This window comes from Leopardus geoffroyi, chromosome B3 (genome assembly GCF_018350155.1).
Source record: "Leopardus geoffroyi isolate Oge1 chromosome B3, O.geoffroyi_Oge1_pat1.0, whole genome shotgun sequence".
NCBI lineage: Eukaryota > Metazoa > Chordata > Mammalia > Carnivora > Felidae > Leopardus > Leopardus geoffroyi.
The window spans coordinates 138,315,068-138,342,085 of NC_059337.1; the positions used below are offsets into that span (position 1 = coordinate 138,315,068).

At 54.9% G+C, this 27,018-nt stretch overlaps 1 protein-coding gene across 4 annotated transcripts in view; it reads right to left on the reverse strand.

The window, feature by feature from the left end:
• The window catches only part of SYNE3 (spectrin repeat containing nuclear envelope family member 3), a 100,757-nt gene extending 78,160 nt beyond the window's left edge, over nt 1-22,597 (reverse strand). For 2 of the 4 annotated variants that reach the window (XM_045451980.1, XM_045451981.1), the window contains exon 1: nt 21,627-21,744. The gene's annotated coding sequence lies outside the window, so the exon portion shown is untranslated. Of the gene's footprint in view, nt 1-21,626; nt 21,745-22,483 lie in introns of those variants that run through there. The other 2 variants (XM_045451983.1, XM_045451979.1) reach the window with 2 other exon arrangements.
• Nucleotides 22,598-27,018: the final 4,421 nt, after the last annotated feature.

Consider the following 27,018-nt stretch of genomic DNA (forward strand, 5'->3'; position numbering starts at 1 on the left):
GTCTTTTCAACAAATGGTGTTGGGACAACTTGATAGCCACAGGCAAAAGATAGAACTTGGACCCCTACCTCACACCATATACACAAAGTAACTCAAAATAGATCAAAGACCAAAGTGTAAAAGCCAGACTATAAAAATCTTTTTTTTTTTTTGTATTTTTTTAAAGTTTATTGATTTTATTATTTCTGAGAGAGAGAGAGAGCACACCCAAGCAGGGGAGACGCAGAGAAAGAGGGGAAGACACAGAATCCAAAGCAGCTCCAGGCTCTGAGCTGTCAGGACAGAGCCCTACACGGGGCTCGAACTCACAAACCACGAGATCATGACCCGAGCTGAAGTCAGACGCTCAACTGACCCAGCCACTCAGGCGCCCCTAGACCATAACACTCTTAGAGGAAAACATAAGCATAAATCATAAATCTTCCTGGCCTTGGATAAGGCACTGACTTCTTAGATGTGACAACAAAAGCACAAACAACAAAGGAAAATTAGATAAACTGGACTTTATCAAAATGATAAACTTTTGTGTTTTGAAGGACGCCATCAAGACAGTGAAGAGAAAACCCACAGAATGAAAGAAAAATCTGCAAATGATTTATCTGACAAGGGACTTCTTTCTAGAAAGACAAAAGCCCAATCATAAAAGGGGCAAAGGAACTGAATGACATTTCTTCAAAGAAGATGTACGTACAGATAGCCAAAAAGCACATCAAGAGACACACAACATCATTAGCCACCAGGGAAATGCAAGTTAAAGCCACAAGATTATCACCACACCCTCATTACGATGCTTAGAATCAAAAAGACAGACAATAACAAAGTATGGAAAGAGATGCGGAAAACGTGGAAACAACATGTCCATCAACCTATGAGTGGATAAATAAAATGTGTTATATCCATACCATGGAATATACTGCAACAAGAAAAAGGGACGGAGCCCTGATGATCCTATAACATAAATGACCCCCCAAAACATGATGCTAAATGAAAAAAGCCAATCACAAAGGACCACATATGGCATGATTCCATGTACTTAAAATGTGCAGAACAGGCAACGCTATAGACACGGAAGCAGACTGGTGTTGCCGAGGGCTGGGGCCGGGGGGAGGACGAGGGCTGGGCAGGGTTTCTTCTTGGGGTAATAAAGATGTTCTAAAAATGATCACGGTAATGTCTGCACAACGCTGTGAATGTACTAAAAGGGATCAAAGTGTATACTTCAAATTTTTTTAAAAAATTGTTAAGCTTATTTTTGAGAGAGGGAGACAGAGACAGAGACAGAGCACAAGCTGGGGAGGGGCAGAGAGAGAGGGAGACACAGAATCCGAAGCAGGCTCCAGGCTCCGAGCTGTCAAGCACAGAGCTCGACACGGGGCTCAGGCTCGTGAACTGCGAGATCGTGACCTGGGCCGAAGTCAGAGGCTCAGCCAACTGAGCCACCGAGGCGCCCCAAATTGGAACTGTATGTGGTGAATTATATCTCAACAGAGCTGTTTTTTGTTTTTTAAGAAACAGTAAGAATCCGAAAAGAGGGTTTTTCAAAAAGACCTAGCTTAAGCATCCATCTTTGCCCGAATTTCCTTAAAAATATACCCATCCAGAGGCCTCCAAGATTCTTGTATACCGCTGGTGACGGGTGGCTCACTACCTATTCCAGGTAACCTATCCTGGGGCTACAAAGCTGAGCAATCTCAGAGGAAACTAAGAAGTGAGGCCCGCGGAAGCATCCCGACAGGGTCTGCAAGTCAAGGACACGCCATCTGGTATTGGGGAATTCCCGAGAGGGACAAACCCTCCCTGTGAGAAGCTACTCGATTCGACGGCTTCTGCTGAGTTAACCATAAAAATATTTTTTATACTTAAGAGTCGGTCTCAATCTTCAGTTCCATCTTCTAGATCGGGACACCGAGATGGAGAAGCCACGTGGCCTGCCCAGGGTCCCAGAGCTAACAGTTGGGAGACAAGGAGTCAAATCTAAGACCCTCTCACATGCACGGAGCCCCACATACCCTGCAGGTTATTAAGTTCACGGTCTGCATGACCATGAACTCTAAATGAGGCTGTTATGGGTGCCCAAGTGGAGAGGCACCCTAGAAGCTCGTGGAGCCTAGAGAACAGAGCAATGACGTCGATCAGAAGATCCAGGAAGGGGTTCACATTGAAGGGGACACCCTCGCTGAGATGTGGAGGATAAGCAGGGTCTGGATAAGACGCAAAGTGGCAGAGAGCATGACAAATAGATGCGCCCGGTGTGCACGGAAGCTGGGAGGTGGGGAAGTGAAGATCAAGTTCAGGCTGCAGCGCAGGCTTGGGAACTGTTAGAGAGAGGCAGAAAGATGCAGCTGTCAGAGAGCAGACTGCACGGGGCCCGAACGGCACGGGATTAAAGGGGTGCACTGACTTTCGTCTGCAGGCAATAGGGAGCCAGTGAGGGTCCGCGAGCGAGGGAGTGGCATCCTCTGGTCAGGGACGGACCCGCAAGCAGCCAGACAGCATCTGACCGACCACCTGAAAACAATGTTGGACTGAGCGGGCTCCTTGCCACCCGGCACGTCAATCCACATGCGGGGAAGCGCCTCGTAAAGTGTCACTTAACCCAGGGCATCCTTCTCCTCCAAAGCCTGCTCTTCAAACACAAGGGCGAGAGTTCAAGTCGAAAGATCTTTCCTCGACAACCAGTTGAACGTGCAGACATCTGATGAGCTGCGGAGAACAGCCTCCCGCCTCCCAGTGTTTATGCTTGAAGCCTGCCCTCGTGGGCCCTCGGCCAGCAAAGCACGCAGCCACGCACCGTGGTGGGTAACAGGTGTCCTGCCTGCTCTACCCTGTCCCCACCCCAAGCTCAGCTGTGACCTACAGTGGCCCTGGGAGCGGGGTGGGGGGCACGGGTGTCAGGTTCACCACGGATCTTGACCTTTCGGTGCCAAAGGAGGTTGCTCTGGGTTGGGGCACATGTCAGCGAAAGTGCCCACGTGGGAGGCCACCTGCTGTCTGCCAGGCACTGGCCAGATGCTCTCCATCCATCACCCACCAACACCAAGGCAGGGGTGACTGCGCCCCTTTACAGATGGGGAAACTGAGGCCCAGGGGGGCCACCTGTGCCGCCCAGGTCGGACAGCTGCTGAGGCACAGAGCTGGGAACAAGCCCGGGCCTGTCTGTCTCCATCACCCATGCCACGGTACAAACTGGTCTGCAAAATGAGGAAGTGAGTCAGGTAGGCAAAAGAAGCGGGGGGAGGGTTCCTCTCTGAGTCAGAACAGGATTTCCCATCCCACACCCGACCGGCCGCAGAGGCAGACAAGCTCGGGGGTGAACCCCAGAGGCTCAGGCTGACAAGGCGCCCAGGCGGGGCCAGCCCTCCACGGTGAGCGCGGCTGGGACGGGGGGCAAGCCCGAGAGGCACGCGTGGCTTGAAGTTGGCGCTGATGGGCCTGGTGACGCCTCCCCAGCGGGTCTCTTGGGTGTCTGGCTCAGGGCACGCCCTCCAAGGACCCCGAGTGAGCAGGCAGAGACTCGGGTCGGGCCCATCTGTCTCCTAAGCGAGAACCACAGCAGGCCTGCCTTCCTCTGCTCCACAGCCCGGGAGAGGCTCGGTGCCTTTACTGGGAAAGCTCGTCTCAACGCCTGCTCTGTGCCAGACGCTGCGGTCGTCGGTCGGCGTGAAGATCAGAGAGGAAGAGAACCACCAGATCCTGCACCCTCGGGTGGCCTGGCAGCTCAGCGTCCCTTTACTCTTCTGGGAGATGGGCACGGTGTCCAAGTTCTCCCACCCGGATCTCTAGGTCAAGGCGTTTCTCTACCCGAGCCCTTCTGCCACCCACCAGCTCACGCGTCCCACGGGAAGCAACTTTTCAGCATGTCTCTGTGAACCAAGGATTTTAATCCACCCCCCGGGACAATGTTCGAGGAGCTCTGGAGGGGTCACGAGGGCCCCACGGACCCGGAAACTTAGGTCTTGTTTGGGGCCCGCTTGTTGTCCCGACGAGGTCCGCGGATCTCTCGGGACCCCCCCTGGCTCGGGGAAGGCTAAAGCCAAGCCCTCCCCACGCCACTCATGGTGTTAACCATGAACATTTCTCATTGTAAGCGACCCAGAATATTCCACGGGGTGGATGTCACAAACCATCCTGAACCGTTGCCATTTTGCCGGACCAAAACGTTGCATTTTTGTTGTTGTTCTCCGCAGTTTGATTAGAGAATTTGCACATTTCTCGCTTGTCTAACAATTGAGCAAGACCCTGGATCCCTGTGGCCACAAAGCAGAGCCCTTGATCTGTTACACCCACGCGCTATTTTTCTGACCAGGAGACATCATTTTCTTGGCCCCTCACTGCATCTTCAGCATCGGCGGCCAGCCCTCTTTCCTGAGCCATTTTCCACAAAGAAACGGAATTTGTGCTCACGTGGCCCTGGTTGCCGGGCTTGTGAGAAGGATGATCAGAGAAGAGTCAAAGCTGGGTGAGGTGGGGCGGCTGGGCTGGGCAAGGCAGGGTTCATCCTGGTGAGTCACTGGACCCCCTCCTCCCCTCCCTCCCCCCCCCCCCCCCCCCCCCCCCCCCCCCCCCCCCCCCGCCGCCGTACCTCATCACAATCACAAAGGCCTGCTTCTTCTGGAAGCTTCCTAACAGCTGGTAAGCCTCCGGAGCTAGCCTCCTTAGCAGATTCAGATCTAAGCCAAGTGCATTTAACTCCCCTGCCTTCATTTTCTCATCTGTAAAATGGGGGTAAGAAGAAGACCTCCTATCCCCGATCTGAGAATAAAGTGAGTTGTACTGGTAAAGAGCTTAGAACGGCACCGGTAAGCAGTGGGTGTTCTATCCATGTTTCAAAGAAATGATAAATTAGCAAATGCGGACACGAGGGAAAAACAAGACGAAATCAAACAAAAGATGTGCCGTATAACAGGCCAGCAAAAAGGAAAGGATCGGGAAAATTCTGTGATACCCATCTCACGGACTCTGGGCCATTTACAAGGAACACTGGGACGGGTCACACCGTGGCATGATGCTGCAGCTGACAAGAAAAACGAGCATGCCATGACACCCCGTGCATTCTGGACCAGGGGCCGGCAACGTTTCTCTGGAAAGGATCGGGGAGGATTTCGGGTTTCACAAGCCATGTGGTCTCTGTCGCTGCCACTCGGATCCACGGCTGTGGTGTGCAAACAGTCGTGGGTAACAGTAAGTGAGCCATGAGCGTGGCTGTATTCCAACAGCTTTGTTTATAAAAACAAGTGGCATGCGGCCAGTAGGCTGCAATGTGCCAAGCCCTGCTGGCAACGTCAGCAAAGGCTGTGTCAAAAACAGACAAAGATTGAAAGGAATATGGAAAAAGACAAGGAGCTCTCTTAGAGCGGGGGGATCAGAGGGACACTTAAAACTGCAATTTCCTTAAGGGGATAGTTACAATTTTTTTTCATTTATTTTTTTTTTTTTTTAATTTTTTTTTTCAACGTTTATTCATTTTTGGGACAGAGAGAGACGGAGCATGAACGGGGGAGGGGCAGAGAGAGAGGGAGACACAGAATCGGAAACAGGCTCCAGGCTCTGAGCCATCAGCCCAGAGCCCGACGCGGGGCTCGAACTCACGGACCGCGAGATCGTGACCTGGCTGAAGTCGGACGCCCAACCGACTGCGCCACCCAGGCACCCCTCATTTATTTTTTTAACATTTATTCATTTTTGAGAGAGAGACAGACAGAACGTGAGTGGGGAAGGGGCAGAGAGAGGGAGACACAGACTCCGAAGCAGGCTCCAGGCTCCGAGCTGTCAGCACAGAGCCCGACGTGGGGCTCGAACTCACGAGCTTCGAGATCACGACTTGAGCCAAAGTCGGACGTTCAACCGACTGAGCCACCCAGGCGCCCCTCCAAAAGCCATATTTTAATAAAGATTCCCTGAATGAATATATGTATCCTTTGTTTTTCTTTTTTTTTTTTTTTTTTAATTTTTTTCTTTAACCTTGATTCATTTTTGAGAGACAGAGTGCCATCGGGGGAGGGGCAGAGAGAGAGGGAGACACAGAATCCAAAGCAGGCTCCGAGCTGTCAGCCCAGAGCCCGACGCGGGGCTCGAACTCACAACCTGCAAGATCATGACCTGAGCTGAAGTCGGACGTTCAACCCACTGAGCCACTCAGGTGCCCCACAAACTGCTTTTTTAATTAAAGGGCTTTAAAGTGACATACAGTCTGATAACAAATTAAGAGGTTTCTCTGTCCTGTTCGACTTTCAAAATAAGTTCAAATAAGTATTAAGCCCAGCAGTCACATTACGCTGCACAGAAAAGGTAGAGACTTTGAAGTACGGTCAGTCTGGGACTGAATCTGGCTGCTCCATGTACTAGCTGTGTGACCTTGGGCAAGTTTGTTACCCTCTCTGTTCCTAGCTTTCCTTGTCTGTAAAGCCAGACTAACAATGGCACCGAGGGGCATACAAAGGCTTGGCGCTGAGCCTGGGGCCCAGTAGGGCTCGCCTCTCAGACCCACAGGGACCCACAGGGGCCCCGGTCGTCACCAAGAACAAGGCAGCCTAGGAAGCCCAGCACACTTTACTTTCCGGGGAAGAAAAACGCCTTCCCATGGTTTTCAGGTTTGGCTTAGAAAACCACACAGAACAACTTGAACATCGCTTTTCAATTAAGAAAAGGCACTCCAGCTGTGGGACGAACAGCCCAAGGAAAACAGGGTTCGTTCCAGATTGGGGGGGGGGGTGGTTCTTGGAAGCGGGGCGCCCTGGGGGCTGTGCTCACTGAACCCTGGCGAGAGCCATGGCCCCGCGGAGCCAAATCCCTGCCCTGTTCCCGAGCCTCAGGCATCAGGGTACTTCGTCCCTTTCCCCAGAAGCCTGCAGGAGGCAGAGGGACCAGAGTCCTCTCTTCCTGACAGAAAAGGGTATTTAAGGGCTCAGGGTCAAGGCCTTTCTGACGTAAACTGTCCAGTGCTCCACGGCCCCCAACCGAGAAAATCCGAGATGCTTAACAGGCCAGCTGAAGTCCCTTTCTGTTCATCTCCGCAGCCTCGCCTCCTACCCTTCCCACCTCCTCTCCCTGCAGCTGGAGCCTCTCCTTCTCCTGGGGCTTCTCCCCTTCACGCTCTTCTTTCCCTGGCTACATTGACCCATCGCTGCCTCCAGGAAGCACTCCGGGATCTCTCAGCGAGCAGAGGTCTGGGAACTCACATGGCTAAATACCTAGCAGGTGCCAGGCACCGTTAGGTGTTTATACACATCAGCTCATTGGGGTCTCCCACCCACTGTTAAGTAGGAGTGCTTGCCTTTTTCTAAAGAAATCAAGAGTCAGAGCGGCTATATAACCTGCCCAAGGTCGCACAGCAAGTAACCTGCTGCCTTCTCCTCTCCTCTTAGCGGAGCCCAAGATGCTTAAAACTGTCCCCATTCCTCTGGAGCTGCAAGGCGATATCCGCTGGGCCATCCAGAAGACTCCACGCCCTGGATTGCCAACCCCTGCCTTGTATCTGTGAGCCTCGGAGCACCCTGGGGACATTCCCCCCAGGAACCTTCACCTCCCCGGTGCCCAAGGTCGAGTGTTAACAGCCCGCGCATATTATAATCAGCACACGCCTGTTCCTGCCAGGGCTTCAAGACGCCAGGTTTAGGATGGGTCTGTGGGCAGCCAAGGGCACCTGGCTTGTAGACTGACTTCCGTTGCTCTGTCCTCCAGGGTCCCAGCATGAGGATGTTACCAACACGCGTCACATCCTTGTAGACTCAGGGGCCACCTGAACTTCCCAGACCTTGGCACTAGGGGCTGCAGACAAAAGCCATCCCCTGGGGCCCTGGGGAGCAGCGTGTTCCCCAATCTCGGGGTGCTTTGGCCCTGCAGAGGAGGCGGCCTCCTCCCTCCTGGAAGGGCCGGTGTCTGGGGTTGAGCTCCCCATCAGTCCCAGGGGATAGTACTCCATTGTCAAGTGCAACTCATGGAAAGGGATCAAGCTTAACCCCCTTGACCCGCTCCCTGCTTTGGGCTGGAGCGAGTTTGATCCCCTTCCCACTGGAAAAGCCTGGGCTCCCGGGTTCTTGCCACCGGTCCCTTGGCAGAGCTCATGTCCCCTCTTGTTGCTGTCCCGGCAAGGTCACCACCCAGCATGTGAGCCTGGAACTTTGCACTCCCACGCTGAGGAGACGGGCAGACGCACACTCAGCCCCCACACCAGGCACAAAACATCATCTGACTTTCCAAGATGTGTTTTCTCCCTCACTCACACAATGCTGGCTTTGACAGATTTTCTTGAAGGGACCGATGGCCCACACGCCACCAACCCTGAGTTGACCACAGTGATCAGTAAGGCTGCGACCACCCAGGAGAAGGTACGCTCTTTCTGCCTCCACAGGAAGGTGCCACGATGCGCTAGGCCGGAACCATCCCCCACCTCCCCCCACCCCCACCACCAAGCTGCAGCCTCCACCCCCCACCTGTTGACAGTTGGCGGGGGCTCAGAGACTTGCCTCGTTCTTTTCCTTTTCTTCAGAGCATATGCAACCTTCTGATATGGGCTGCCTAGTTACTGCTTGCTTGTTGAATCTGGATGATTCCAGATTCTTCTAGAATGTAAGTCCCATCAGAGCAAAGACTCTGCCAGTCATGTCCACGGCTCCCATCCCACTTCCTGGGACAGTGCCCGGTTCACGGTAGGCCCTCAGCAAGGCACGAATGACGCTCTGCTCCATGGGTTCAGTGCCAGTCGTTCCTTCAAGAAACCTCCAGGCCCCAAAGGCGACAGAGGAAATACTACACTAGGGACCTTCCCTAAGGAGCCACAGTCTATGGATGAAAGATGCATAAAGAAAGACGCCCAGTTAGGGAGTTGAGAAAGGTGCAGCTCAGAGAGACACAGAGGAGGTGGGAGACGCTGTTTATGGTGAAGGATCAAGGGATGGGACGCAGAGGAGGTGGACAAGGGACAGGGAACAGCAGGTGCAAAGTGGCAAAGCATGAATTAGCATCCGAGTCCTTTGCCCCAGCGTGATGGAGACCTTCAGCCCCCATCCATTCACCCTACGGCATTTACTAAGTGCTCTGTGCTCTGGGACCCGCAGGCGTGGGTCCCCTCGGGGGTGGGCCAGTCCCCTCAGGGGTGGGTTGGTTTCTACCATCATGCGCCCGCAGACCTGAGGGACAGCAGTCAGTGTGGTTCTTCACACACAGGGGCTCTGAGCAGACACTGAGGCTCGGGGAAGAGCGGACCCCTCTTAAACTGCCCAGCCATGACCCAGACTGCCCAATGCCACAGTCAAGGTGCCGTGACTCGCTGACCAAGGGTGACCGATTGTCCTGGTTTGCCCAGGACTTTCCCCGTCTTCGCCCTGAAAGTCCTGTGTCCCAGGAAACCCCTCAATCCAGGGCAAACCGGGGACAGCTGGTCACACCTGCCCCCATCTTCCTTTCTCGCCCAAGACCCCTCCCCCCAACTCCTGACACCCCTGTCCCCACCCCCACCTCTCAGCCGCTCACAGGTGGGGGCTGGGTTTCCAGCAGCCTGCACTGAGGCAGCCTGTCCTCAGGTAACTGAGAGGGACCCGAAGGTGCTCCAGGTTCCAGATGGGGCAGCCGGCCGGCTAGTTTCCAACACCCGTGTGTCCTCCCTTCTCTGATTAAGTCTTCAGACAAGTGCAAGGGGCACAGAAAACCCTGGCTCAGCACACCTTCCCCAGCTCGGAGCCTGGCCGCAGCTCTGCCAGAAACACAGAATCCCCGATCCCTTCACTGTTCCCCTTGTCTGAGCTTTATCTCCAGAGGCCTCCGGGATCCAAGGTCAGGCTTCCCCCCACCCCCCAGGCGTCCTTTGTGCATTCAGAGCAAGGCCCGTGGCGGGCGTCCAACAAGCACGTGCTCAAGCAACAGGCAACTGATTATGACATTTCCACGTCCATTTCACAGAAGTGAAAACCAAGGCATAACACTTTTTAGGAACTCACAGCCAGTAGTTATTTCGTAAGACCCTGATGATTCCTTTCTTCAAATGCGGCTACCCTGAATCCAGTCTTCTAGAACTTTCTAGAGCCTTCCCCACTAGCCCTGCGGAGACTCAGACCCCACAGACGCTCTCACCCAAGGGGAGTCAGAAAAACTTAAAGACTTCCCCAGATGCCCGTTTCCAGGCTGGGATTTCTAAACCAGAGCTCCCTGCAGAGCAACAAAGTTCCCCCTAGGATACTGACAGAAAACCCTCAGCCTGGAGTCCCCCACGGGCTGCTGGAAGTCTGTGGGGTCCCTCAAATGATGCTCATCCCCCAGAGAATTTGAGGCACAGCACAGAGGAGCTTGAAGAGCCTGGCTGCAAAGGGAAAGATGCTGATTGCATTAACCCCTCCACAAGTATGGAGCTGAATTAGATTTAATGCCTCCTCTGGTCCCCTGCAAGGGCATTGCATGGCAAGAGCTAGGTCCTACGAGTTACACAGTCTTCTAGCTCTGCTATTTATTGCCAGCCGTGACCTTGGACAAGCTCCGTAAGGTCTCTGGGCCTCCTTCTCCATAAAGCGCTAAGTAAGGTCTACTGTGCGGGGTCTGCTGGTTGAAGGGAAAAGCACTCTCATCCACTTGTACCCCGGAACCCTCGCAGAGGTGAGAGAATATAGCCGACCTCTGTGGAGAGGGTGCTATGCGCTAGGTATGCGTTAACCCTCGCATTGATCACTTCACTGATGTGGTAGGTCCCACTATTACTGCCTCCCCAGATGGAAGAAGTGAGGCTCGGAGAGGGTCAGCCACCAGCCCAGGGCTCCACAGCCAGCACGGGACAAATTTTCTCCCTCCGGGTTCCTCCCCTCTTTGCCACTAGACTTGAGGTGTGCTGAACGCAGGTTGTAAGTAATGAACCATTTTATTTTAAGCAGCAGGTGTAAAAGATCGGGACCTGTTTCAGAACTAGAGTTTTCAAAACTGAAATGGTTAGAGAGGCTTCCTCAAATCTGCAAGCCCCCCCCCTCCCTCCCCGGCTTCTAGAGGCTTCTAAAGGCTTCTAGAACAGGGCCCTGTAAACTATGACCTGTTTCAGCACCGCTCTCCTGCTCAGAACGATATTTACATTTTCAAGTGGGTTGAAAAACAAATTGAGAGAGTAAAATTCTGTGATAGGTAAAAGTGACACGAAATTCAAATTCCAGTGTCCCGTATGCAGTTTTATTGGGGCACAGCCACGCCCACTCGTTACGGGAGTCCGTGGCTGCTTCAGATACAACAGAACTGAGGAATTATGAGAGCCTGTGCGGCCCATGAGACAAAGATATTTACTATCTGTCCCTTTACAGAAAAGGTTGGCCACTTCCATTTATCAGCTCAAGACAAATATCTCACCCCGCGCCCCCCCCCCCCGCCCCCCGGCCCCAGCCTATCAGCACAGCATTCCTGAGAGGTCTGGAAATCTAGAAGATTCCATCCTATTCCTTTCAGCTACAAGTCTGCAGTCCCTGATATCCAGAATGGGCCGACCGTCTGCGCATCACATCCGTGATTCTGGGCACATCTGGGGATGCCTGGCTTACTTTTCCTCCTTAGTTTGTTTTTTGGTTTTTTTTTAATTCCACCCATTTAAACTTAAATTTCTTTCAGAAGGAGAATGTTTTATCTTTACTTCAAATAGACCACCAGGATGAGAATCGACTGCCATGTATAGCACAACATAAGGGATCAATACGGTGCTTCTATCATCTGAAGCCGATGCTAGCTTGTGCCTGAGGCCCGCTCCCGGTTAGGGATGTGCAAACATTACAGCCAGACCGGCCCCACACGGAGACGTTCTCCTGACAAAATCCAGTGGTTCCCAACGAGCCCCGTGCAGCAGGATCACCCAGGGAGCTTTTAAGAAGCTCAGATAAGCAGCCCTTGGTCCAGAAACTCCTACATTGGCCTAAAGTGGAGCCCCGATGATTAGGAAAACATTGCATAGTCAGAAGGATAAAAGGAAAAAGTCAAAGGGACGACGGCACTCTATGTAGGGAATTACTGTCATTCCGTGCTCCAAGCACATGCCACCACATTCATCCTGTCCATGATGACAGGTGACCAGCAGCTGCTGGTGACCAGCAGCCCCCAGTCCAAACTCAGACCTAGTCACCCCTGCACTGTATTGAGGACCCCGAGGCTCAGGGCTGGGATAAGACCGGAGAGCCTAGTGGGGTGACGCTGACTTTTTCCCATAGTCAATTCTGTAAAAGTAAAAGGTCCCACTGGCCATTAGGGGTGGCCGGGAGGGAAACGGGTGATCAAGGCATTTGGTCTGCACGCTGTCCACCTCAATAAGGGTCTTCCAAAGTGGGACAGGCTTGGCTGAGTTGACTTCAGCCCATCGCACCCCAGGCCCGGCCAGAGCACGGCCTCAGCCAAGAACACCTGTGCCAGGGGGCTGACTCACCAGCGGCTGTGCGGATCCAACTACTGTGTGGGCCGGGGCAGAGGCAGGCGGAAGTGCCCCCGCTCCCTTCGATGTGACCCGCACTGCCACCAAAGTCACCTCCCCAGCCAGGGAGCACCTCGGGGAAATAGGGAGTGCTCAGAGAAGCTGGAAATAGAAAAGCCGGAGATGCTGGGACCCAGCACCCACTCGGAGCTAAGAATTCCTCGTCCGCCTGTGATCGTATCGGTCCCTCGAGGCAACTCTGCGGGGAAGGTGTGACCAGCCCCACCGAACAGGTGAGCTGGCCATGCAGGTGATGTGACTTGCCGAGATTACACTGCAGGTGGCAGAACCCGGGTCCCAGCCCAGGTCTGTCTGATTCTACCAGTCAAGGCTGCCAGCCCCACCCCTCAGGCCCAGGAGCGGGGAGGAACTCTGCCAAAGCTCTGCCTTCTGCACAGGAAGACAGTGCCACCTTGGTCCGTGGGCTAAACTGGCCATGTTAATGGCCTCTTAGCTCCAGGTGGGGGTTTTAGGTTTGCAACACATGCTCAGACACAGCCAGCATGGTCAAGAGCATAGCACATGTTTCCCAACCTCACAGAGAAGGGAGTTGAGGTCCCCAAAGACCGTGCCCTCCAACAAAATAAAAGGGTCCTTCCTGGTGCCCCTGGGCTCCCCTCTCTCTGAGCCATTGCCCCCCCCCCCGCCCCCAGGATGGGACATCCTGTTTCAAGCACCCACCTCACCCACCACACTCCTCCTATCCACAGGGCACGGACGTGGCCCTGGAGCCCTCCTCCCCTGTCCAGCTTGGTCAATGTCAGCATGTTAAAGGAATGTGGTGGCCCAAGCCAGGCGGCTTCCAGAGCGGAAGGGCTACCTCCCAGCCACAAACGCGTGCCTCTCTGGCTCCCAAACTAAAGTGGCTCCAGCTAGGAGCTGTGTGACCAACCCCCCGCTGCTACCTACAGGGGACAAGGGCAGGGACTTATGGGGCCACCGCCCCCCTCCCCAAAGGAGCATATCCATAAGTAAAGACTGCTGGGAGCGTATGCCCCCACCCCCAGGCATTCAGGTGCTTCTACCCAGAAGGAAGTGGGGACAAGACAGCACCACGAGATGGAATTTTTGTAAAAACTCATGTTCTAAGATTATCCCTGAGCAAAGTTGAATTTGAAATCAGCAAACAGATAAACAGGCAAATTACATAAGCCAGGCTCCACTGCTGCCCAGTCCTGAATGAAGGAATTTAACCTGGCCGCCCCGACTGGCTCTCATCCAGCCTACAACCGCGGCTTGTGGTCACCACGCTCTCCGCAGCGAGTGACAGAGCCCGCAGACTTCCCTGGAACCACTCGAGAAAAGGGTGTGGTCAGGGCGGTGAGGGTAGGGCGCTCCGGGGTGGGCCCCCGCTCTGGGAAAGCTGTGCCCCGTGTGATATTGGCCACACAGAAAGGATTTCCTGTGAGGAACGGCCTGTCCGTGCGAGAGCCACTGGGGGTTGCGGAGAAAGAACTGGATGCTGGGGGAGGAGGCTCGAGGTCTGGGTCTGACTCACCACGTCCTGCCCAGTGCGCTCCCAGCACAGAACATGGAGAGGCCAGGGGACACTGGTGGTTTCCCTGCATGAGCTGTGGGATCAGATCATCGGAGCTAAATTCCAATCCCCTGCTGAGGGCGGGTTGTGGAACCTTTCTGTAAAATGGGACTAGCAGAGCCTGCCTCCTGAGCTGTCTTGAGGACTGAGGGGGAAAATGCAGAGGGCATTCAAGCAACACTAGCGTTCCCTACCGAGTACCGAGTACCGAGTACCGAGTACCGAGTACCAAGTACCGAGTACTAAGTACCGAGTACCGAGGGGCGCCAGCCATCAGGCTAAAGCGCGCGAGGCGCCCCAGGTGGCAGCCAGTCCTCCTCATCAGTTTACACTTTCATTCATCCCTTCTTTCATTCCATAGATATGGACTCAGCAGCTACTACGGCCAGGCTCTGGGGATGGAAAAAATCCCTGCGCTCAGGGAGTGTCCGTGCTAGTGGCGGGGACGGATGATAAACCCAAGAGCAGACGGCAGACATGTAAGATCATTTCAGTTGGTGGCAAGTGTCAGACAGACAGTGAAACAGGGCGATAGGGCAGGGCGCAAGGACAGGTGCTCCCGTGGCCTGTGACGGGGACTCGGGATCTCAGTGATGAGCATTTGCAGCGTCAGAAAGCCCTGAGGGGGGCGGGGGTGCAGTCTGTAGGCAGAGGAAGGGCAAGAAGGCAGGCCTGAAGGGGGGAGGCGCCCAGCGTCCTCGGAGAAGAAATGGACGTCAGACCTGAGTCTCAGACAGGCGGAGGGAGGTCCTCAACTTCCAGCACCGGCCCCGGGGAGCCCCGGAAAAGGGACAGCTCTCCAGAAGGGCAATCTCCAAAGAGGACCCCAAAGGGAGGTGACAAGCATCCCCCCTCTCTCCCCAGCCTTGGTTCATGACTCTGGAGCCCACTTTTCCCCTCCGTGTCCTGATGATCACCAGGATCTGTCCTGTCCACTTCATTCAGGGGTGCTCGCTGGGGCGACACAGTCCCCCTGCCGTTCGTGAGATCCGATTTTAAAGTGTAAAGCCTGTTCGTGAAACAGTAATCATGACAGAAGGAAAAATCCTGTATCCCTGCCCTCCAGGAGGTCACAACCTAGTGGGGAATCAGACACAAAAACGGAAATGAGTGGAAAGTATACTGGGAAACAAACCAGCGACCCCACTGGGTTGCCAAAGGCTTCTAGGAGGAGATATGCAGCAGAGGTTGGCGGGGAGGAGCCGGGGGGCAGGTGCACCGTCTGGCAGAGGTGACAGCGGGAGCGCAGGTCTGGAGGTGGGAAAGACCAGGATGAGTTTGCGGCTTCGTGGGACCAGGTGGTAGAAAGCATGAAATGCCAGCAGGGGAGGCTGGGGGCCTGGGACTTCCTCCTCAGGGCAGGCGGGACCCACTGGAGGGGACAGGCAGGGACTCACCCCCTTAAGTGAGCTGGCCTCTCCCAAAGGTGGCACATGGCCATCGGGAGAGACTGGGGCCCCAAACACCTACTTTGAGGCCGTGGTTCTTGGCTGAGAGAACACCCAGACTTCAAGGCACCTTAGAGCTCTCCTCATTCCGGCCTCCCCTTCTGAAGGGCAGGAAGCCTGAGACTGGCCCAGGTTGAAGGTCGAGGTGCCTGGGGAACTACCAGCACCTCCCATCATCACAGAAGAGCCAGCTCTTTGAAACAACAAGGAAAGAGGCTACCCCAGTGAGTCAGCCTGTTGTATTATTTCAGCGAAATAATACTCGGGAGGGGCTCGGGAGGGGCTCAGCCCTTTTCAGACCTCAAATAAAACTCTTGGCTTAATTAGAGCCCCGCCAGTGGCCACAGGGACCCACCTACTCTATCTAGGCGTTGGTGATGAGTGGGAGGGCCCGACCCCAAAGACAAGCCTCCCCATTTTCATCACGTGACCAGCCCGCATTGTGTCAGGCATGAATACAGACCAAACAGACTTTTAGGGAAGGTGGCTGCGAGGGAAGAATGCTAGGCAAGGACCAGAAGACACCATCTCAGATCCAGATTGGCCCTGAGGCACCACAGAGAGACCTGGGCCGGTCATTTCTTTCTTCCTTTCTTTCTTTTTAAATTTTTTTTTAAATGTTTTCACTGATTTTTGAGACAGAGAGAGACAGAGCATGAGCAGGGGAGGGGCAGAGAAAGAGGGAGACACAGAATCCAAAGCAGGCTCCGGGCTCTGAGATATCAACACAGAGCCTGACGCGGGGCTCGAACTCAAGGACCGTGAGATGGTGACCTGAGCCGAAGTCGGACGCTTCACCGACTGAGCCACCCAGGTGCCCCTGGGCCGGTCAATTCTAATTGCGGAGACTCAGTTTCCCCAGGGGTAAAAATAGAGGCTCAGATGAGAGGAATCCAAGGCTCCGGCTGGCTCTGGCATTCTCTTATTCTCCGCTGCAGCTGTCAGTTCGAGAACACTGCACACACATTCCCCGCAGGCACATACACTGAGGGCTTGTTTCCCAGCGTCTGAAAGATGCCCGACTTGTGCAGATCCGTCTCCGCGGGTCCTAAGCCCTGCCCTACTGGGAGGTAGCACCAGCCCCATCAGGCACGTGAAAAATGAGGTCACAAAGGGGCGCCTGGGTGGCTGTCGGTTAGCGTCCGACTTCGGCTCAGGTCACGATCTCGCGGTTCGTGAGTTCGAGCCCCGCGTCGGGCTCTGGGCTGACAGCTCGGAGCCTGGAGCCTGCTTCGGATTCTGTGTCTCCTCTCTTTCTGCCCCTCCTCCGCCCTCGCTCTCTCTCTCCCTCTCTCAAAAAATAAGCATTAAAAAAAAATACCGTTTAGGAAAAAAATGGGGTCACAGGACACAGAGCAGGGGGACCCGGCCCCAGGTCTCCACTCCCCAGGGGGGCACACAAGCTGGACACAACCGCTGTCTCCGTGCCCGACGCGCATCAGAACCACCACCAAATGCATCAGTCCTGGGGCATCGGTGCTCTGAGACCCTTTGGCCGGGACAGCTATCTCTGCAGAGGGAAGACCCAAAGAACACCTTGGATTTGGGCAGAAGGCAGGTGGCCAGGAATCGAAGCGAGCATTCAAAGCACCAGGGCCCCAAATGGGATGGGTTCCCCAAATCTCAGCGCACCGCTGCCCCACTCCATCATAAGGAAGAAGGTGTGGCTCGAGAGCCTCCTGTGATCTGACAGCTGGGCAGAAACCACCCAACGACCCTGGACAAGGGCATGTCCCCCCCACCTGCCAGCTGGGCCGGGACGACAGGGACTGCAGCTCCGGAGGAGCGAAGGCTGCGTTCACAGCACAGCACACGCGAAAAAAGCTTCCCGTCTTTTCAGCGCATCCTCTGGGTGAAGCTCCCGCCCCATCGCTTACTCACCTGCCATAGGATTTGGGGCAAGGCCTTCAACCTCTCTGACCCTGTTTCCCCAGATGCAAAATGGCGATAACCATACCCGTAGCGGTTAAGTTGTCCTGATAACTTCTAAATATATCCAGCATGCCCCGCAAAGAACAGGAAAAATAAGAGTGGCTGCCCAAGGCCGGTTTCATGGGAAAGGAGAGCGTGGGCACTGCTTATGCAGGTCCTTTGGTGACGTTTGCGTTCGTGTAAGTTCCGGAAGTTGTGTGGTCATTGCACGCGGCAGCTTTCTTCTCACGCTCAACAATTAAAATGATCACTTTAATCTCGGATAAATGTAAACTTAAATAACATAATAAATAAACGAGTAAAAAAATAAATAAACGGAAATCTTAGTTTAATCTCAGGGCCACCCGTTGCCCTGTCTCCAGGGGGCCCTTGCCACAGTGGTGTCGCGGCGAGAGGCATTCGGGTGTGGCAGCGCAGAGCAAGCTGTCTTCCCTACCTTTGGGCCTGCTGTTGACCTGGGCCGGGGCATTTCCACCAGCCACAAAAGCCAACAGGTTGTGTCCAGGGGACCCGAGGTTCCTCTCAGCTCAAATATTTCAGGATTTTCTGATTCACAAGCATAAATCATCACGCCAAGACCTTAAAAAGTCTCATAGATAATCTGAGATTGCAGAGCATTTACACCATCTCCCAGTCGTATGTCTTCAAAGAGGGAGATGATTTGTCCGCATAAGATGCCATGGGTCTGTCACACGGTAGGGTTTGTGTTTGTCGTGTTTTATCAAATCCAGCCAGGCTACCACTTGAATCTGTGGGAAGAGTCTGGTTTCCCATGAGAGCTTTGTGAAATGTTTCATATTACCTTTAAAAAAAATTTGTGTTAATGTTTGTTTATTTTTGAGAGAGAGAGGGAGGGGCAGAGAGAGACCCAGAATCCAAAGCAGGCTCCAGGCCCTGAGCTGTCAGCACAGAGCCTGAGGTGGGGCACGAACTCACGAACGGTGAGATTAGTGACCTGAGCCGAAGTCAGATGCTTAACCATCTGAGTCACCCAGGCGCCCCTCACGTTACCTTTTAATTGTATCTGCATGTAAGATTTGATATACGCAATGGAATATATAGGCATGTATGTGTATAAACAAATGTATATTTGTAAATGATGAAGCATAAAAATACTTTAATAGCACCCACGACTGCACCACTCGACAGAAAAACATAATGGATCCCACCGAGACTGGACCTGGCTCCTCTTTGACCCTGTGCCCTCTTCCCCACCCCGATTTGGGGGTTACCATTCCCCTGCTTTTCATAAAATCTGCTTAAATTAAAAAAAAAGACTCCATATAGAGAGGCACACATAAAACATACATGGCGTCCCCAGCAGTTCCAAGGTAAATTCTTCTATCACGGACCCCATGACCCTACCAGTCCCCTCTTGCCCACACACCTCCCCCCCCCACCCCATGATCATCTCTGCTCCACGATTGCTTGACTTCTCGTGTATACATCGCGAAACGACTCCTCGTTCGTGTTTGTGTTTTGAGCTTTCATAATCAGCAGCTCTGTGCCCTGCCTTTCAAAGCATTTCGGAGATGCTGGGATTCCCTGCACAGAGTCTGCAGCCTAGAAATCCAGGCAAGAGGTGCAGGCCACAGTACATTGTCACGATCGCATTAGGTGGATTAGGAATAATAAAACCACGATAACTCCTCCTATGATGTGTCCCCACCCCCCGGGGCATTCTGCTGAGGCTTGTCCCCAATTGTCTCATTTATCCCCACAGCAACCCCACAGGGGGCCTCTTATCTCTACTTTAGAGAAGACAAAATTGAGGCTTTGGCTGCGGGGACTGTCCCCCATGTGCCTCCTGGTGGCTCGGCCCCAGGAACATCATCCCCAAGTCCTGAAGTCGTGATTCCCTGGGGGTGGAGAGGGTCAGTAGACAATTCCAGAACTTCCATCTCCCCCTCTCAGGTTCCTCTCGTGGTGGCCCTACTGGGCTACTTTCAGACGTTAACGGGGGAAGAAAGTCCAGAATCCATTCTTCCCGGCAAATGCCAATGTCTTAATGATGAGCGGGATCCTGCCTCGCCCATACTGTTGGCCTGGTGATTAGTGTCATTTCTATCTATTGCCTGAGACGCACCGTGTGGTATAATGAAAAGCAGCGAGTCAACGGCCTCGAGTTCGAATCCCGACTCAGCCACCCCTGCCCTCTGAAACCTGTCTCCTCATCCGTAAATGGGCCAGCAATGGCACCAGCTTTGGCCTTCGTCAGGGTCATAGGAGGTGAGAGACAGAACATGCTTCCTAGGAGCCCACAGACACAGGGGATCCCCTGGCAGACCCCTCTCAAATGTCTCTGCCTGGCTCAAAGACCAGCTTTCCGTGATGGAAAGGCTCTGAGGGAGATCATCCAGGGCCACCCACCATTTGACAGACATGGGAAATCAAGGCAGAGAGGCAAGGGCAGAGCTGAGGTGGGCAGGGGGGAGGCACTCAGGTGTCCCAACCGAGTCCCGTCACCCTACACGGTGACAACGCTGTGCGGTGCCTGGCACCCTACAAAACACTATTCGTGGACCGTCTCATCGAATGCTCACGGCACCCACGATGTGGGTGCTACGGTTATTCCCCCTCTCGTGGGGAAGAAAACCGAAACTCTGAGAGGGGAAGGGAGGTTTTCACGGCCAAGGCCAAGGCCAAGGCCAAGGCAGGACTGGACCCAGGTAATCTAACGTGGCCACCCCCATTCTCAACAGCTAGGCAACACGGGAAGGCCCTCAGCCCTCTTGGCTCTCGGGGGCCCCAAGGCTTTTAGGGGGTTGTGCTGGACCTGTCCAGTCTTACCTCCCTAGAACGGCAGTCACAGCTGTCCTTGCCCCAGGTTTTTGCATCAGGAGATGGGGTGGGGGGGGGGGGCACCCGGCACAGACAGGTCTGCGGCCGCAATAGAACATGCAAAGCAGCTATGCTACAGGGCTGTTCCCATGGAGACAAACTCACCCTGAAGGGTGTCTGCAGGGGGCCAGCCTGCACCCTGAGGCAGAAACCAGAGCCCGGATCCTCACCCCTCCCCTCAGGACCCCCAGCAAGACAGGAGGAGTTCCCAGCCCACTCCCCCCTCCAGCTGCCCTCAGAGGGGCCTCTCTGGCTGAAAACGGCGCCCTGGGGCCAGCGGGCGGGACACAGCTGCGGCTGTCGGGCAGCAGAGAGAGGTCCTGCTTGAGGAATGTGCAGACCCACACGTGTCAGAGAGCCCCGCCGGGGACCAGTTCCGGGAAACAGAGCAAAACAGCCTGGTGGCACCGGCTCGTGCCTCCCGCCTCCCAGCCCCTGACCCCTGGGGGCTGCTGGCTGTGCAGGAGGCAGGGCCTGACCCTTCCAGAGAGTCCGACTCTGTTCTCAGTCGTGCAGCCCCAGGGAAATCGCTGCCCATCCCTGGGCCTGTTTCCTCTCTTCTTGGTTGAGGAAGGAGGCCGTCCCGCCAAGCTCAGAATGGCAGTGATTTTGTGACATACTCCCTTTTCTGGGAGGGCAGTCTCTTGTCCCTCACTGTCTCCTCCTACCCTCACTCGCCTGGGATGGGGCATGCTTCCCTCGCATGTCAGGCTCCCCCCCCCCCCACCGGCTGCCTGCCTGGTTACATCCACCGGGCCCACTGTCTAGAGTCAAGATCTGAAGACCCTAAAGGTGGTCAGCATCCATTGGGGGCTCGCTCAGCCCCGCAAGAGATCTTTGGCCTCACTACGCCCTCCTTGAGAGATGTGGGATGAGGCTCAGAGAGGCCGAGCGGCTTGCCCAAAGCGGCACAGCCGGGAGGTGTCTGAATGAACCCGAGGCTGTCCGGGGCTACCCGCCCCCCCCCCCCACCAGCGCGCCCGCTCCGGGCTGTCCCAGGCACTAGGAAGCGAACGCGTGGTCGCCAGGAGGGGGTATTGATGCCCGCGACTGCTGCCCAGGCCCGGGACAGCCGGCGGCGCGGGCCCGCGGTGACAGGTCCGCTGGCCCCAAGCGGCGGCTGAGTGAAGACTGGAGGCGGCGCCCGGCCCGCCGGGGACACGCTGTCCAGGGCTCGGGGGCTTTTTCTTGGGGGCCGCGCCTCCAGGCTTGGGGAGCGGAAAGGCTCGGGGACTTCGCAGGCGGCAGGGATCGGTTAGGTTTAAACTAAAAATACCCGCCCGCCCGCAGCTGTCACGCCAGGGCCCCCGCCCCCGCGCCGGGCGCGCCTCCCCAGATCCCCTCGACTTTCGGCGACCCCGATCCCTGGGAGGCCCGTCGGGGCTGGGCCGGGGGCCGCGGCCCCGACCCTCCCGGCCCCGGCTCGGCCTCCGCGCCCCGCGCCACTTACCGGGTCCGGAGCGTGCAGGAGCGCGGCGCCGCGGGCAGCTCCGGCCCAGCCGCCCTCCTCCCTGCGTCCCGGGCGGCTCCGGAGCGGGGCGGGGCCGGGGCGGGGCCGGACACTCGCCCCCGGCCCCGCCCAGTCCCCTCGGGGACCCGCCGCGGGAGCCGCCCCGGGGCCGTGCCACCCGGCCTGGCCGAGCAGGACGCGCCCGGCCCCGCGCTCCAGGCGGAGGCCCCCGGCGCACCGCCCCAGCCCCGCGGCGCCCAATCGCAGACCGCCCACCTCCGAGGGAAGGAGCGCCGCCGCGGGGGCTCCCCATCCTCACCCCCGGGCTCCGCGCCCCGGGCTACCCCCTCCGGCCCAGGAGCCGTCCGGATCCCCGGACCCCCGCCTGCCTCCGCCTGGGTCTCATCCTCGGGAGGGCACGGAGCTGCCTGTCCCCCGGGGGAAAGTTGGATCTGGGGAGGGAGATCCTCTGGCGTCCAGATTTGGGGAGAAGGCGAGGGGGGCTGGCAGGTCTGGCCCCCCTCAGAGCCGAGGCGCGGCCAAAGGCAGGGGCACTCCTCCCGGAGGCGCGAAATCCAAGGAGGAAGTGACACCTATCAGCTGGCCTGACAGTGGGGGCGCCCCATCCGGCCACTCCTACCCCACAGTGCCCGGAGCCACCGCGGGGGGGAATCTCTCTGGGCCCCGGGCTCAGATGGGAGCCCCCGAGGATGTCCAGAGGAAGCGACTGCGGGGGAGGGGGGAGGGAGGGTGAGCCCCAAGGAATGTGAATTAAAAGCATATTCTGGATATCTCACAAACCGCAAGGCCCTGGTAAGTGTCTCCCTTCTGTCCCCACCGCCGCCCAACAGGCTTACCGTCCCACGTTTGATCCGCAACTCCACCAACTCTTAAACCTCACGGCAGACTGTCTGAATCTTATCTGCCTCTGTGCCTTTGGCTCCCAGCGCATTAGGTAGGGCTCTTTGAACTGTTCTCCACCCCGGCCCTGATCTTTGTCAGACTAATTACATCTTTGCCTGATTGGTTCTGTCTCCTTTGGGTGGGGATGAGAGCCGCTAAGGACACAACTGGTGGAACTATGTACCACGGGGACTCCAGGCTTTGCAACTTAAGTGTGGCTATGCCCATTTTGCAGATGAGGAAATGGAGGCTGGGCTTGAGGAGTTAGGGAGCTGCCCCAAATCTAGTGCTTCCTGGAGGGTGTTTAGGGTGTTTTCCTCTATCTGTATTTGTTGAATAAATCAGTATAAAATCAGTGTCCTAAGAGAAAGATTAAATTGTAAAACAGGACCAGATAGTCATGGTGTGTGTGTGTGTGTGTGTGTGTGCGCGCGCGTGCGCGCGTGTCTTTTCCAAACTGAGGGCAAAGGAGAAGAATGCCAAAGGCCAGAATTAACACTGGGGTAGACCAAGCTGAAGTTAGAATGCCAGTGTCAGCCACACCTCCTAAGGCAGGACTCAGGACTCCCTTCATTAAGCTGTGATTATTCATAGGGTCATAGGACTTGCCAGCAAAGGGCCTCTCCCCTGCTTCCCCTTGACCTGTTCTAGGTATCTTATTATGTTCCTCATTATCATCTTGACTCCATCTGAAATGCTGACACCGGCCTTGGGGTCACGACAGCCACGTGAAAGGCCCAGAGGGCAATTACGATCGTGATGCCTGTGTTTGGATTGCGCTCTTTGCTTTTCCCCCACGGCTTTCACGTGTGTCTCCCCATTACACCTCTGCACAGGTCTTCTGGGTAATTAGGAAAAGCTTAATTGGTTCTGTCTGAGGGTGGAGACCGAGACGCACAGAGGTCAGGGGCTTTGCCCGAGCGCGAAAATGGCCCCACCGGCGCTGTTGGAAAGACAGAGCAGCTGGCCGCCAGCGGTCGGCTTCCTGCGGTGAGCCATGGCGGGGCACAGTTGGGGTAGGGAGTTCAAGCCCTGGCACCAAACTGCCCGAGTTGGCACCTTTCTGCTCGTTACTCATTCTTGGTTTCCTTTTCTGTTAAATGGGCCTAATAACAGGAATCCATCTTGAATGGTTCTGCGCCTGACGGTGTGAGCACCCGGTTCACGTGAGCTGTTCCGGGTATGGTGTGATCGCCACAGGTTCCGGTAAACAGCAATTCAGTCTTTCATCAAACATTTCCTGAGCACCTACTATGTGCTAGTCCCTGGGGATATGGAGAGGGAGGCACGGAGTAGGACCCCCCCGGGAGGAGGAAGTCACGGTGCAAGGATTCCGTGTCCGGGGGGCTGTCTCCTGAACGGGGCCGTGAGGTGCTTAGAGAGTGCAGAGCACCAGCTTCAAACCTTCCAGACCCGCATTCGGGACCCGGCTCTGCTACTTTCCTGAATGAACCCTAGCAAGCCATGCAACCTCGTAGAGCCTTAGTTTTCTCATCTCTTAAGTGGAGATAGCAATAATATTCCATAGGTGAAAATAGATGTGATAAAAAAAAATATACAGAAGCTGCAAAATGCTGGGCACGTATTAGTAGCTTTATTGTCATCAGTTATTATCTTTAGCTTTACCGGGTTGGGGATTTGTGAGAACGCTCTCCCATCGCTTTTCTGAAGCCTGCCGTAAAAAACAGGGCCTTGTTTTTCGCGAATACTGCGGCAATCCTCGGCCACTCCAAAGTAGTCCGTGCCGAAGGGGAAAGCCTTGAGGAATCGGTGCGGGAGAAAGCGGGAGTGGGCAACTCGGAGGGCTATGAAGCCTTCACCTCGTGTTCAGCATCACCCGCTGCTAGAGAAATTCGTGGAAACGAAAACTGATCTGGAAAGAAAATTCTGGCAAAGGACGGTGGGGGAGAGCCCTTCTGTCATCTCTGGAATTGAGCACAGGAAACCCCGCCCTGAGGCCTCCCTTTCAGAAGTGGCCCAGAGAGGGAACCACAAGAAGGCCCTAAAATTATGCCATTCGGAAATTCTGACTCACTTGGCGGGCGGGGGCTGTTTGTGTAACGTACAAAATGTCTCCCAAAAAGTGAAATTTCTGCTCCTTCCCCCCACCTCTCTTCCCTGCAGCCAACATCGCCACCACCACCCGTGGGGAAGCAGGGGCCGACTCACTGAGCCGGGGGAAACTGATTCAGGTCTGTTACGCCTTGGCGGTTCCTTAGCTTGCCTCCACCGCGATCCGTACAAGTCTTGTTCTGCAGGCATGATTTTTAATTGTCTGTGTGTTCGGTCTCCATGAGAAGCTTAGAACAAAAGCTGGAGGGGCTCTCTGGGCTCATCCAAACCTCTTGTTGTATGAGTGAGTAAACGGAGGCAAGGGGGCAGGAAGGAGGGGCCCTGCCCAGGGTCCCACGTGGTAATTGGTGCTCCGGAAACCTCTCTTGCCACTTCTCTGTCTCTAGCCTGGCTTTCCCCTCATGATGACTTAAGTCGGTCCCATTGGCCGCAGGGCGATGAAAAGCTCGCACGGGGGTGGCCGTTTCTGGGGTGCCTCCTCAGAGAAGCCCTGAGCTGGGCAGGAGAGCTGTTCTCATCCTGGCTCTGCTCTCAGCGGCTTCGTCCTCTGTTTTCTTTCTAGCCAGCTCTCTGAGTGCTCTTCTGTCTTTCCCACTCTGGTCCTATCATGTGCTTGTAGCTGGGGGGGGAGGGGGGAGGGCGGGCACCAGCCTGGATCGTTCTCAGAGTACGTTGCTCACCCCACCAGCAGCAGCCACCCTGTAACCGGGCAGGGACACCCCTGCTGGAGGGCCACGAGTCCTATCAGGCACCAAGCATGGGAACTGGAGTAATTCAGGACACCCGTCTACACACACGAACTGTGCTGCTTTTATAAAATAAAGACACAGAGTGTGTTGGAAACACAGGACTGGATCCTGGGATGACTGGGTCCCAGTCCTGGTTAATGCTGCTAGTTAGTTGTGTAACGTTGGGCCACTTCTGAGTTTCTGAATCTGGAAACGAGGGAGTTAGAGCAGGATCACCTCCCGGTTACTCCTCTCAGTTTATTTATTTATTTATTTTTTTTTTAATTTTTTTTTTTTAAACATTTATTTATTTTTGAGACAGAGAGAGACAGAGCATGAACGGGGGGAGGGCCAGAGAGAGAGGGAGACACAGAATCTGAAGCAGGCTCCAGGCTCTGAGCTGTCAGCACAGAGCCCGATGCGGGGCTCGAACTCACGGACCGTGAGATCGTGACCTGAGCGAAGTCGGACGCTCAACCGACTGAGCCACCCAGGCGCCCCTCCTCTCAGTTTAAAACCTGAGCCACCTGGGTGGCTCAGTCGCTTAAGCATCGGACTCCATTTCAGCTCAGGTCATGATCTCGTGGTTCGTGAGTTCGAGCCCAGAGTCAGGCTCCTTACTGATGGTGCAGAGCCTGCTTAGGATTCTCTCTCTCCCTCTCTCTCTGCCCCTCTCGTGCTCACACATTCTCTCTCTCTCTCTCTCTCGAAATAAATAAATTTTAAAAAATAATAAAAAACTGCGTGAATTTTAATCGTATTACGACTGTTAATATATTCCAAGGATTAAGTACTAACAGAGACAAAATGTCAAGTACAATCGACAAACTTCACTCCTAAAAAATAAAATCTTTCTAGAAGAGGCTTGCTATATATTTCTCCCATCCGTGGGCAACCCTATCTAGTCTTTCTGCTTCTTCTGGGAACACCATAAGCGGTTTTTAAAAAAAAATTTTTTAACGTTTATTCATTTTCTGAGAGACAGAGAGAGACAGAGCATGAGCGGGAAAGGGGCAGAGAGAGGGAGACACAGAATCCGAAGCAGGCTTCGGGCTCTGAGCTGTCAGCACAGAGCCTGACGCGGGGCTTGAACTCACGAACCGCGAGATCATGACCTGAGCTGAAGTCGGGCGCTCAACCGACTGAGCCACCCAGGCACCCCATAAGTGTGTTTTTTTTTTTAATTAAACCTTTGATTTGGAGATAATTGTAGATTATGCAGTTGTAATAAACTAGGCTGAATGATCCCTGTACCTTTTCTCCAGTTTCCCCCAATGGTAATGTCTTGCAAAAAAGACATTACCGGGGCACCTGGGTGGCACAGTCGGTTAAGCGTCCGACTTCAGCCAGGTCACGATCTCGCGGTCCGTGAGTTCGAGCCCCGCGTCGGGCTCTGGGCTGATGGCTCAGAGCCTGGAGCCTGTTTCCGATTCTGTGTCTCCCTCTCTCTCTGCCCCTCCCCCGTTCATGCTCTCTCTCTGTCCCAAAAATAAATAAACGTTGAAAAAAAAAAAATTGAAAAAAAAAAAAGACATTACCTACGTAGCACAGAATCACAACCAGGATGTTGAGGCTGACACCATCAGAATGCAGGTGTTTTCCCCCACTCTTATCCCCTCTCTCACCCCTGGCAACCATTAATCCATTCGCATTTCTATAATTTTGCCATTTCAAGAATAGCACGTTAA